The sequence below is a fragment of the Pseudopodoces humilis genome, chromosome 5, assembly GCF_049639895.1.
Source record: "Pseudopodoces humilis isolate 2021_Gansu_Grassland_sample_001 chromosome 5, ASM4963989v1, whole genome shotgun sequence".
NCBI classification, from domain to species: domain Eukaryota; kingdom Metazoa; phylum Chordata; class Aves; order Passeriformes; family Paridae; genus Pseudopodoces; species Pseudopodoces humilis.
The window spans coordinates 38,985,417-38,999,989 of NC_142204.1; the positions used below are offsets into that span (position 1 = coordinate 38,985,417).

The window sequence follows — 14,573 nt, forward strand, 5'->3', positions numbered from 1 at the left end:
CAAAGGAGCTCTATCTGTTAGGAAAGATCAGTCACACAGTCATGCAGTCCAATGGAAATTCTAGCTGGACAGATATCATAAAGCAAATGAAACATAACTGTTTGGAAAGACTTAAAAGTGCCAAACCAAAAATACAATTCTATTGTATGAATCCATAGTGTAGTACATCCACACATGTAGTAATGTATGCCATCAGGCCTCTGCTTTTACTCTGTCAAATAAAGACAGAGTAAAAGCAGAAATACGCTTCTTAGATGGCTCAGCCTGAAAAAAGAGAGCACACATAGCAGAAAATATGGGTACAAAATTACAGGTGACAAGGAGAAGATAAATAAAGCACAATTATTTTCAAAATGCAACCATTAGGAAACAGCAAGGGACATCATTAAAGGAGGGTTCAAACACACAAAAATTCATTTTTGCACATAGTCTGTAGCTAAACTTTGTGATCTGCAATGTCTTGTGGGAGTGAGTTCCAAAATTTTAAAGATTCAGAAAGTAATTGGACAAATGCAAGCTCCATGAAGAACTTTTAAACTCAAAGCTGTTGTATCTGGCTCTAAAAGTCTCTAAGGTGCAGACACTTAGAAGGGTCTTAAGGAATGATCATAAAATGTTCCTTCTTATTGTTCCCTTCCCTACATATTTACTACTGGCTATCAATTTACTATTTAATGTCAGAAACAAGATACTGGACAAACTGATAGTTGAAGTGTGACCCAACATAGCCATTACAATTAGCATATATGGATTACATCAACTCAGCATAAATTTGCGAGCGCTCTGCCATAAGACATTAAAAAAAAGAAATAACTAATAACTTAACTTGAAACTAAACCCTAGATTTCACAAAGGTACTTTTCAAAAAGTAAATTTATTGAACTGCTTGACAGAGATGTATACAGTTTTTTGCATACAGTTGTGTACCTATCCCTCTGCAAGCTCAAGCTTTGGTTATAGGATGGCCCTATCCAATCTAGCTGGTATGATTAAACTGCGATTTTGGTCAGGTTAGATTTCTGATGGCTTGGCATACCAAACCAGCTAGCAGAGAGTCTGGGAAGTGCCAGAGCCAGCTGGGGACAGAATCACAGCCTTAGTCACATCTACCCAGTTTTAAGAATAATTAGCCACTTCACTAACTACTGGGATTGAAGTTTACCATATTCCCTGCTAAAATTTTCAGAACAGGAGAATGGAAAGAGGGAGCAGAAAACCTGATCCACCCACTGTGGTGAAATCTTAAGAGATAATCATGAGAAAAATAATTAAAATTAAAATGTTCATAGGCAAGCTATCCTACTGCAGTTATGTTTGCACTGGTCTTTACCTTGGTATTTTTCTAGCACAGTTTTAAACCTTTTACACGGTTAGGCTACCTAAAGTAGACTAGCCTATTTCAGTTACCTAAGAATGATTATTAAACAATCTAAACAGAGTTTTATAATTAAAGAAAGCACACAAACTTGCAGCACCTAACTTCTTTTAAATGTAAAGCATTAACAAAATTCTCCAAACAGTTGCTTGCAATTACAAATTGCCTATTTACAGTTCGGGACTTTCTTAAATTTTCCCAGATTGCAAAATATTTACCAAAACTTAAACACACAAGAAGAAGTAGACATTTCCACAGTCACAACCCTAAGTTATGTCTACAATGTCAAATTTAGTAGCTATAATTTCCCATTCACTAAGCATCAGTGGTGGTTGGGTGCAGTCATGCAAGGAGGGGGAAAGGGATGGAGAGTATTTTCTGTTTCTCCCCAGCACATTCATTACTGCATTGCAAGGTAAAAATCCCAGGCAAGATAAACCAGGACCAGCACTCATCTAAACCTGCTGTAACTTCACTAAGATGTATACTTGGCTTTGTGAAGTAAAAACAGACTAAGCAGGGCCAACAAGTTATGCTAATCTCTCAGAAGTCGAGGAACACAAGGCATCAGTGTAAACAAGAGTAGATATTTTAAAAAGAACAACACAGTCAAAAGTTTGTAGGTACTCTAACATTTGCAATTCTGCAGTCTCCCCAGGCTGGGACTGATCCCAACAAGACGTGCAGTCCCCTTGCGCAAAAAGGCCAAGTGGACATGCTGCTATCATAGTCCTCATTTGCTCATAGTGACCCCATTAAAGTCAGCTCATGGTTGCAAAGCTGATCTAAAAGCTGGTTTTAACTTAGTTCTGTGTGCTCTGGTTGCAGAACATTAACATCAGGTGATATACACAACAAACATCAAACATTAACTTCAGGTGATATATTCGCTTTATAATTACCAAAAGGAAAAAAAAAAAAAAAAAAAATCTGTACATCAGCAAAAACTGACTTGAATGTTTGGAGACACAACAGACAAAAGAGGTGCCAAAGCTGGAATGTTCTCCCATGGAAACACAGGGTTTAATGGCATATGAGTGTTCAGAAGAACAGGGAGAACCCATGAGATATAATACAGCAAAAGAAGCACAAAATGTTCTCCTTGCCTGCCTACGCCTACACCATCATTCAAACCTACTCATCTTCTTTCAGGTGTTCTGGAAGGCTCTTGCCTTGCACAGTCTGACAAACAACGTAACAACAATTCACACCCAAGAAGCAAATGCGTTTTGGGAAGAAGGCGTTTTAATAGTAAAGCAAACTGAACTAAGGTCAGACATAGTCCTTGCCCTTCATCCACTTGGCAACAATTACTAAGAAAATTAATATTGAAGGTGCCTAAGTACCTTAGAAGGATGAAGAAAGAGTACTAACAAACCATAACAGAGTTAAAAACTACAACGAAGGAGATCCAAGAAGAAACTAAACATGCTGAGAAAGAGTTTGGTGCCGCTGGCTGCAATTAGGGAAAACAAAGTATGAAGGGTTGAGGTGAAGTTGCAGAATCTAGTTTATAACTTTGCTTATGCTAACAGGTGAAGTTTTCCCTCAATATTTTTATTAAATGAGCATATTGTCAGACTTATGATTAAAACACAGCAATAAATGTACGCTCCTTTTCTCTCTTTAGCCCTTTCCAAAGGAAAAAAACAAAAACAAAACAACAAAACTGACAGAACCCAAGCTAAACTGTAAAAGCTTTCTGTCTCCAATGAAAACAACATTATTGCAACCACACACCAGCTCGAGCAGACCAGCTTGCCATTTCAGTGCAGTGCCCTCAGAGCCCTCTTTGAACACGCCTTGAGGAGGCTGATGCAGGATCACACCAGAACTCGCCCTCTCAGCAGCATTCCTTTGCCGGCACCTTCTGCTGCTGCCAACTGCCTGCTCCTCAAACTCACAGGAGACTTTCTTTTTTTCCTTACTCCTGCTTTAACACTCACATCACCTCACAGCTTGACTTGTTTTGCTATATATGTTTCCACATATTTGGATTCAAAATGAACAGCAATTTTTTTTTCATATTTATTAGTGCTATATAAAAACACCCAATATAATTTAATACAACTAAAATGAAATAAAATGAAACATAAGGAAAAGCAAACTTGGAGCCTTGTTGTTTGTTTAAATTCAGAACTAGCAACTGATCTTGAAAAGTCATTATGCAAAAATTTGAAACAGTATGCTACTATTAAATTAATTCTCTTCAGTTCTCATTAAAAGTTATCATTTCAGCAAAATGCCCAAATTTAGGTGAGATAGTTAAACATTCGCAGGAACGCTGTTCAACAGTAATTCCTTAAAAAAACATGCTGGTTCTGACAGAAAAGCTCTTATATTCACCACAATTACCACAGAAGTGAGGATTAAAGACCAGGTCAAATAGCTGAGCTAAGATGAGCAGAGAGAGAACTGCAGCAGGCAGAGCAATGTTGTGCCAGCACTAAATACTTTGTGGCGTTTAAGAACAATTTATGTAACACCAATCCTACACCTCTCCACTTCGCTCCAGCATGACATTCTAAGAACAGCATTCCCTTATCCTGAGGTGTGGTACCCCCATACTTTGGTCCGTCCCAAAGCAATATAAGGGGTAATCACACATTAGGTACTAGGTTGGTACAACTGTTCTATTCAACAATGCACACAGACACACATACACATAGAGCCATAAATGGAGTTTCAGATTTTCATCTCAGCACATTTCGAAAACTCTAGGTCTTTAATGAACACGAATCTTGAACAGGAGCACAAATCTGTTTGCTTCACCATCCCCATTAATCCCTAATAAACCCTAATGGGGGACATTATTGCTTGTTCTACTCTTTAATCACTCTCCAAAAAATGAGCCTCTTACTCTAAACTTCCAGAGAAACAAGACTTATGTTTTACTTGGTATCATTTTTAAAACAACTTACACACATACAAATATTTTTCAATTTCTTAGTAAAACAATTTCTCCAGATCCACACCACCATATTGTTTTCTGTGAATGTCTGCCAGATTAACTGCATCCTTTTAAAAGAAATAGCAGAACATCAAACTCCAAACCATGACATTAGGTTAAAAAAGCAAGCATTATAAATTATTTTACTCTTGGAAAATCTGAATCTCTTTTAAAACATTCTCTAGGGAATAGCATATACTGAAAGCATCATTCTTACACAACAATATACCAACAGAAATGGGACTGAAGTTTTAAAAGCTGTGCTATGGAAATGCTTTTTGGATACAGGATCAAGGAGTAAGGCAAAGAGATGGGAAAATATAGTGGAAGGCTACAATAATTAAGTAATGGGGCTGAGGAAGAAGAGAGAATCTAGCTTAATTCTTGAAAAGAAAGCCTGACTTCAAATTGTTTAAATAGTGAGTCAGTTCTCCAATACTGAACCACAAATGCCTCCTACAACTTGAGGCCTGCAGCTCTTGCCAAGTTTTCAAAGCCAGCAAAGTGCCAAATCTTGTAATTAGGTAAATGGCATTGAGTTTATATTTTGTAATATTTTAATCTTTGAAATATTGTTTGTTCAAACATTTCAGGGAGGGTTAAGTTCTGCTTTTATGTTTTTGACATGTTTTACAAACGATTTTCTAATACATTAATAGAAACAACTCTGGAAAGTCTACAAGGTCTTTCTTACTGAAATGTTAAGCAGATTCAGCAAGAAGTTATCAAAATTGAGACCATTCCACTGTGTATTTATTAAAATTAATAAATAGAATATGTAAATAATTTCAGTATGTATTCTCAATATGTACCTTTCTTCATCTGTCCATTGTTGCACTATCAGCAAGTTCTTAGGACTTGGATACAAGGAATCTGGCCTTACCTGAACATCAAGCTTTTATATATGGTTTCTATTTCTCAGAAAACTGACAACCAAATCCTCCCAAGATCTCATTAAAGCTATTAAAAAATAGCTTGCCTTCTTTATTTACAATTTTTCCATTTTCCACACAGAACTCTTCCCATCTCTTTTGAAAGGCTCACAATTTTCTAAGTTTTGTTTACATATTTCCTCAGGTGCTTCTTGTACATTTTTTTCTTCCCGCTTTAAGGAGACACTCTAATAATCATTTAAACTTAGCTACCCCATGGCCCCAAATCGTTACATAAAAGGGAAAGTTTAACAAGAGCTAGTTACACCTCTAAATTAAAATTATGCAGATTGGTCACTGAAGTAAAATCCAGTCTTAGGGTACCTTTTGTCACTACTGAACTGCATCTGCCAAAATTAGGTTTAAATTAAACTTATTTTCTTTTATTCTAAGTGAAGAAGCACATAAAAACATTTAGTTAATGTTACTGATTTGCTAAATCATGGTAACTTGATTGCATAGATGTCTGTCTGTGCTTTGGGCTACACCAACTCATTAAAATTCTGATTTTTAGGATGCGCACAGCAGATTTAAGTAAAACCCAATTATAATCGCATTTCTGCATCTAAGCAATTATTTTCTTCTTTTCATTGTTGAATCTCTCACAGTCAATTTTATGTAATTAAATAACTACGTCTTTGAGTACTCCTTTGTTAGTGATTTAACACCCTTCCCCATTAGTCTAGTTGATCCATGCCCTAAAAATTATTTTCCTATTTGAGATGGAAGCTACTAAAAACTAGTTTGATCTACCTGTACAATGGAGAGCAAAGTTTCACTAAGCAAAACAACATTTATTCATAGTCCTCTATAATAAACACACCTAAAAGGTCTACTTCCTTACATTATACTTCCATGTTTTTAAAAAGCTCCATGTAAGTTCTTATAAAATGTGTCCTTCTTGATCACTGCTGAAACACTACAGGAATATCTTTAGGAATAACTACTTTATTAGCCTAGTTCTTTCAATACAGAGCCCTACAAAGCTTTATTCTGTTGTGGATGATTTGCATCACGTTTGACAACTCTGTTCAATGTTCAGATCAGGCATCATTTTGTTCTAAGAAAGAATAAATGTACCTTTTTATAGAATCCATATTGTCTGCTTTGTATAGCTGTCCTTTTACTATTTTAAAAAGCTATAAAAGTAATATATTTGGGGAATATGTATCAACAGAAATGTAGATGTCAGTGTGTGCATGTGCATGTCAATATCTACACACCTGAACAAGGAGCAGGACAAAGATTAAAGCTTAGTCCGCCCTGATAAGGAAAAGCACCATTCCCACAGGAGTGTTCCCAGCAGCACAACAGCCTGATCAGAACACTCACCAGTGGAAGAGCCTGCAGCCTAACACAAGTTTGCATCTTAGAGTATATATTGTTCCTTTTCCTGTTACCACATCCCCAAAACAGAGTACTGATACACATTTAAGACATATGAACTAAATGAAACAGAAAACCAACAGATGCCCCTCCTATGACTCATGGAAGTTGAATATTAAGAAAAGCGTATCACAACATCTCATGACAAGTAAAACACCTAAAAGACCATGCAAAAATAATTTTGACATTACCAGTCAATAAAGATGCCAGAGATGTCATTAAGATTTTACAGCTTTTTTTCTTGTCCCGTGTTACTCATAAGGGATCCTGGCTAAACCACCTGGGCACAAGTCTGGCTGTATGGTGAGCAAATGGACACAAGAGTGCAAGCAAATTAAATCTGACAGAGAATGCATCTCAGCTAATTTGAAGATCAGAGGAACAAATATCACCTTGCCCTACCATAGGATCTTGCACTAAATTTTGTTATGCCATTCTTCCTAAAAAGATAAAAACAAAACTAAATCTCTGATTCCTATGGTAAAATTACCATCATAGAACCACTGGTTTTATTACAAAGTTAGCCTGAGTAACCATTTGCTCTCTTTTACTTTTCAACGTAATGAATTGTAATATAAGAACGCACATATGGCTTGCAAACCCAGTCCCTGTTTGGAATTCCTCAATTCCATCAGATGTGAACCTCATTATTTGCTACTATTTACATAATTAATTTTTTTTCCCCTAGGTCACCTATTTGAGTTTCTATTACCAACTCTATTTCCTGGAAGAGTATGGCCTGGGATGACAGGTTTTAAGATGGATGAAAAAGGAAGGAAAAAAAAAAATTTGATTTTCTTCTTCTAAAATTTAACTCTTCCCAAGACATTGCTGCAGCTTAATCTTCAGGCACTTTACTGTCCCATATATTTAGATTGAAAGACTGTTTGTACAGTGAAGGTGCCCATTTTGAAGAAATAACATTTCAAACAAAACAAAGCTTTCTCACCTGAGAGAAAAAAAAAATATATACACATTAGAATTGTCTCTATATATGTTTTGTATATATATGTATACATTTCTATTTAAACAAGTCCTTCCATAAGATTCCATCTGTTAACAAGTCTGAATAGGTATCATTTAGAAAATTTCTGTGGGAGGATTTTAGGATTAAACTGTCAACTTTGAGTGTCACATGACATTCAGAAGCACTGGTACATTCAATTACACAGAAAATTCATATTCACTTTCTTGTACAGAAATTATCTCCTACTGTCATAAGTGGCAGATATTTAAGGATAAAAAGCAACCGTTTTGGACTTTCATTTTCATAACACATGCATGTTTTCTAATCAACAACTATGATGCCTGAATGTATGCACTACATGCTCTCACAAAGCAGTCATATCCAAGATTTGGATTCCTAAGTACCTACAAAGACAGAATAAGCAAGAGTGACACAACTCAGTTTAAAAAAAAAAAACCCCTCCCAAGTAAAAGGCTTAAAGAAGTGCCCTGAACTTTCCCGGTGAAGGCACAGTAGCCTTAAGTTTCAGCCTCAGACAAACCTCAAACACCTTCTCTTCTGCTTGGCCACAGGGAATTCCAAGCACTGCAGAGTGTCAAATATCACCTGAAACACTGTAGCCCTCAAAGCCTCCAAACAGATGTTTTGTTTCTCTATAACTGCATTTAGCGGTAAGCTCTACATAGGAGCTCACACTGGCTATTATGTTACTGTATTATTTTGTGACTCAATCTTTTGTGCTGTAAATTTCTTTAACTTCTAGATAATAAGAGGCTGATGTAGTTTAAAATACCGCACTAAAATTCCAAACACTTTTGCATACAGAGAATAAACCGGTTTGATTTACAGCTAGCATGAACAAGCTTTCCCTTGCCCATCCATTTTGTTAGCATCTGATGGCTCTATTGAATGCCCATTTTATCTCAAAAAGAATTGATTCTAGAAACTGCTTAAGATGCCAAAACTTTACTACTATTACTAACCATGACTACATCAAAGCAGCACTCACAGCACTCTCTGAAAATGCTATCAATTACACAACAGGGTCTTGTCTTTACTTGGGACTGAAGTCTCCAAAATTTACCCTTCACAGCTACACAGTTCGTGCTTTTTTCTGATGAACTTCCACAGTGCGAAACATATACATCTGAAGTCAGGGGGGCCAGTATGTGTAGAGTACACTACATTAATTCTTCATATTTATATGATACTCTTTTTCACAAATCACTACTCAAACTGATCACACTCTCATTACTGTATGCCTGCTATTTAATGGATAGTGAATAGTACCACTTGGCAGAGCACATTAGCTTATAAGGTCAAAACAGTAGCTCTGCTGTTAATTTTTTTATTATTAAACTTCAAAAAGGCCTTGCAAACAAGAAACCATAACAAATGCAATACTGATGCTCTAAAAACCCTGCAGACCTCCATGTGAGCTGACGTTTCTGAGAGAGTGTTGGCTAAAGCAGATGAGTTGTCTCCCTGATGAAGAGTCCCTATTCATAAGCTAGCCACCATCTCCAGGCTGCTCTCAGCAGCCCTCAAACTGAAGCTCGCAATCTCGAGGTTCATTCCATCTTCCCATTCCTCCTATTCCCCCCTGCAGTTCAAGCAGCCCTTTGCAGGAGGCAATGGAGAATTGCAAGGGGATAAACTAACTTATGTTCCTCCTCCAGCTAATACATCTCTATCTAAATGTATGTAAAAAAACATTTATTGCTATTAAGAAATAAAATACAAAATAATAATAAAACCCCATACCCACATGAATTCCAGCTATCTCAGGTTTTTCTTTCTATAAATATCTTTTCAGTTACCCACCATCCAAACATCAGCAAGTCACTCATAACTCACAATTGCTCTGGGTTAAAAATAATCATTGTTTTCCTTGCTTAGCTATTTTTTAACCTGGACCAGCTTCCTGATCAGGTTCACCACATGAACACTGAAATGCAAGTCAGGGGCTGGCACTGTTTACACTGACAGCACCACAAAGAGAAATGCTCTTTGAAAGCAAGCCTACAGATACATCTTATATATCTGTATTAACTCTGTATTAACAGTAGTTACTTATGCCATGCTCCAGTTAAGTAATCAGTCACATCTTACTGTCAATGAAAAGTCACAGAAAACCTGAAAGAAAGGACAGAATAAAGAAGAATTCAGATTTTGGCAGGTTCTTTTTAACAAAATAATTAAAAGAAAGTTATGGTTCTGACCAATCCACGGGACTTGGAGCTTAATTTTAAAGCAGTTACAACATGCAAAACGGATATCACTCCAATACAAAAATTTTCTAGAAGAGGCCAGGTAAGTTTAGTTACGTAGTTCAATCAGCCAGTTTGCTGCCTCAGAGTATTATAAGTCTACCCAAAAAGGACACAAAACCCAGTCATTCGCAGATGCTGAAAGTACAGCCCTTTGTGGGTAAAAACTCTACAGTCTCTAGCAAACCAGCACCACTTGCTTAAAAACATGAAATGTAATATGACTTGGCACAAATCCCATTTAAATAACAAGCCCATAAAGCTTGCTGGCACTTACTTAGAAAAGAGTGGAAAGAAAACAAAATCTATTCTGATTCGCTCAATTCTAAGAACTAGATTTGTATTTTAAATGTAATATTTATACATGACTCAACATCTTAAACGAGACTTCAAGTACAGAGGAATGCAAGTTAAAAATCAAATCCAACAGATAACTGACTTACTAAGCCCCTTCTAGATTTACTCTTGAGGTGAAAATTCAAAGTACTGATTTCCCTTGTTATACTTCTCTACTCCAGCTTATTAGCATTTCTGCAGTGAACTATATATTTTACCAGCTTTTTTTGAGATAAGGGAAATTGATTCTTACCACTGTTAATATTCAAACTCCTGTACAGTAGTTACAGGATCTTCCCACTTCCTATAGCACATTTCAACTGCTCAGGGAAGTCCAAGGAATGATACACAAAAAGTCTAAACCAGCCAAACTGAACTACCACTGTCCACAGAGAAGACTGGCTTTAACTAGTTACCATAATGAAATATAGTAATTTAAAAGTAATTTCTGCTGAACACCCTGTCGCCTGAGACCTATGTTTTTTATTGTGTGAAAAAATGCAGTTATTTTTGAGGTGCTCTCTTGTGTATAAGAGACATGGGATGTTACCAGATTCCTGAGCTGTTTTATCTACAAGAAACAAGTTCTAGGATTAGAAGTTACAGTTAATAAATATTTACACACAGAAATTATTGGCTACATGGAAAAAAAAAAGTCTACACTTCAAGATGAGATAACTTGATAGAATGTTTGAAAACGAAAAAACCTTTTAAACCCATTAATTATAAAAACTACCAAATAATTAAACACAGAACAAATACCTGGTAATTAATGTCTGCAATAAGATGACAAGAAAACTGGTGGAGCTTTGATGTCTTGAAGAGCTCCAAGATCAAGGTTAAAAAACTTTCTGGAATACATAATTAGGTAGAAAGTTAAGAGCTTGCAATAAATGGGTGAGATGTACTGTCTTATCAGAACACAAAGGATTCAAGATAGGTTCATGCATGCTACTCTTAAGCAACTTAAAATAAGGAATAAACACTGGCATTAAAAAATTCAACCAAACAAGAAAAAAATATTTTTCTGCATTATTTAGCAATTTTCAAAAGCAGATTCAGAATAAAAACTACATTTGACCTTTGTGCTGAAATATATTCCTGGAAAGAACTAAATTCTAGCATAACACCATGTGACATACTAGACTGAGATAAATTACAGAAGTTACTGAGGATCTTAAAAAACAAAACCACGGAAATAAAACCAATAAACACCAACACTTTGAAAGTTTGTGGATGTTTGGATAGAAAAATGGTAATGTTTGCTATGTAGCAAAGCTACAAAGTCTGAAGTGTAAACTTTAAGGTTTCATTAATATGACTGGTACTTTTGATCTTTTATAATTACTTTCTTTGGTATATTTTATAATGACTTTCATCTCTTCACTAAAGGAGAAAATGTCACTGGACTCTCTAAGAGGAGATTTTCCAGCAGCAAACAGTTCAGGTAACAATTTTATATGGCAACTGATTCATAAAGCATGATCACTGAACATAGTGTTTGTTCCTTGTCTGTCTAACTCAGTTATTTTTTCCTGTCTTTTCTATAGCATTTCATCTCCACATATACCTCTTCTGGCAAACACCCTGAAAATAACAATTGACCCTTCTGTACCAGCTTAGGAGGGTTTAGTAAATCAGTAGGATTATCAGTAATAATCACCACACTGCCAGTTGTTCTGTCCAGTAGAGACAGCAACAGATGGAGCCAGGTGGCAGGACCAGAGGCAACGAAGGCCAGGACCTTTTGTTTCCAGGACACTGGAACAAGCCTCTGTTCGGCTCATTGATGGTCTTTCCTATGTTGTTGAGAGGTTTTCTTTCTGTTACAGTCCTCATCTCAATTCCTTGCACCCTCTCCTCTCACAGTACCTCATCTCAGTTATCTGTCTCTTTCTCCATTTTCTTTGTTCAGCACATTCCTAGCTCACATCCAGAAATTTGCTGCCTCCCTTGCTGTCAATCTACAATCACTTATATAGTTTTCTTGTTTTGCATGCCTATCTCACCCATTTAGACTACTTACAGCTGATAATACCTGCCCTAATATCTATATTGCAGCTATCACAGGAGATGTGATTGCAGCTGACCATTACACACAGTGTAACAGACACAAAAACTCTCATGTCCAGCCACAGTTCCTTGGCAGGAACACCTCTACCAGTCTAAACTGGCAACCCCATTTTATGGCACAGCTATCTTGCTCTTGTCTGTTCTGGTGCAATGAAAATATTCTCTATCCAAGAACTGGCAATGAGCAGATTAATTTCAATTATGTTAAAACACTGTTATGCTTATAATACAATTTAAGTGCCTTGCAGCTCATCCTTAATTTGTGTACAAGTTATGAGGGGGTTTCATGTGCAATTCTACACTTACAGAGGTATTACCTGACATTGTACTGTTATAACCCTTCTAACCCTAAACTGTAAAGACACCAAACACATCAATTTGATTGGTACTGGCTTTTAAAAGGGAAAGTGTACAGTTTGTCAGTAAACTTGGCTTAAACAAAGCTTCCTTAGAAACTACAGCTACACCTTATTTACAGTCAGCACAGTGCTGACAAATCCACTTTTTTATTTTTATATTTAAAAATTTTCCCTGCAATAGTTCAACAGGGAAGGGAAGAAAACATAACAGTGGAAGACCTTGAAATAAAGAGACTCTCAAGACATGCTGTGCCAATTAGTTTACTTTTCTTACAGAAACTGTGTTCTTAGAAATAATACAACTAGCAAGTCCAAAGGTCCATATTTAGGAGATTCAATCATGTCCTAAATATTACATATTTTAAATATTACATATTAATAAAGTATTTAAAATATTTTCTGTTTTTAGAGTTTTGCTCATACATATTAACATAAAAGAGGCACCCCGACACAAAGTCTCACCTTTCCCTTGCAATCTGAAGGCTGTATAAAGAAACTCTATGTGGCAAAGAGAAAAGGTGAATAAAGAGGACTTGTACCCATCAAACATTTCAAAAATCTTACTGCATGGCAAATGAAGCTGAGCACAGTGTGGGTTACACTGTAAATAACCAGTGAGAACGCTAATGAATATATAGTCTTTAGGATGATTTATTTCTACCAAATGCACAAAAATTATCTCATCAATCCACCCAAGTGGTCCAACAAACTTAGGATATAGGCATGTTTTGGAAACACACTGGCAAGTATACTTCATTGATTGAAAGAACTTTGGTCATTACTTGTATTGAAATACCCATTAACTACCTACTCCCAAAATATACAGAATTATTCCAGTTAACAGCCTCTAAGGCAAAAAGTTCAATCTTTACCCAAACTACACAATAAACTAGCAGAAGAATGTGATCATTTGTACTCATCAGCATGGTGATACAGATGCAGAGTCCCTGAGCACATAGCTTCTCTTTTCCAAAACTTTACTACACACCAGAACCTCCAGTTACTCACAGTCTGATTTTAAGCAAGGCAGATTTTACATGCGGTCTCACCCTACATAAATCCAGTATTTGCTCCCCTAACTCTGAAATAGCTTGTTGGTCTTCACTATGGAAAAAGGAATAGCCTCTTTGAGCTTTCTATAAACTTCAAGGCACCAACTACCTGTCTGTGCCTCCATCTCACAACTGCTATTGCTGCCTGTGCCAGCTAGATAAATCCATGTAAAAATCAACATGGATCCCCAGAAAGTTGTACCAGGTCTGTGAGAACTAAGAGAAAGATTATAATTTCACACTGACAGCCCCCTCAAACCACCACTTAAAAGCAGACAAATTAACAATAGTGCAGCTATGTATAACACACTCTGCATTTTCCCATAAAAATTTACATATATACACAATGTAAACCATTAAAGGATGCCATTAAAATTTAAAAGTATTTTCTAAGTCACCCCTTAAATTTATTCCTTAAAGTATTTTCCAAGTCATTCCTTAAAAGCCACATCTTCAATTACCAGAATCTGATGCTTCCAAATTCAAAATGTTGAATTGGTCTTGCTTATTTAGTCTATCCAGAAAAAGACAGGAGTACTAATAGCAAAGCCAGATGTTGTTAATAACATCTAATTAACACCACAAGGTTTCTACTGATTCACTGCAACCCCAGAAACCTTGGGTTTCTGGTGTTTTCATGCAACCAGGATAGATAGGATTTTTCTGGGAAGAACAGAGAAAACAAGTGAACAGCTGTGTCTAATAACACCCCTCACAGTCAGTAAACCTACAAGTTAACATTAAAAATTTAAGTTTCTTGTAATCTTTCAATCATTATGAATTTAAAAGTGAGGAGAAATCCCAAATAATTTTGCATTTTAATATATTCTGCACATCCAAGGTCAACACTAATCTAGACAGAATGTACCCAAA

General features: G+C 36.2%; 1 protein-coding gene across 1 annotated transcript in view; it reads right to left on the reverse strand.

The window, feature by feature from the left end:
- FRS2 (fibroblast growth factor receptor substrate 2) overlaps positions 1-14,573 on the reverse strand; it is a 49,977-nt gene that overhangs the window by 19,760 nt on the left and 15,644 nt on the right. The window lies entirely within an intron of this gene.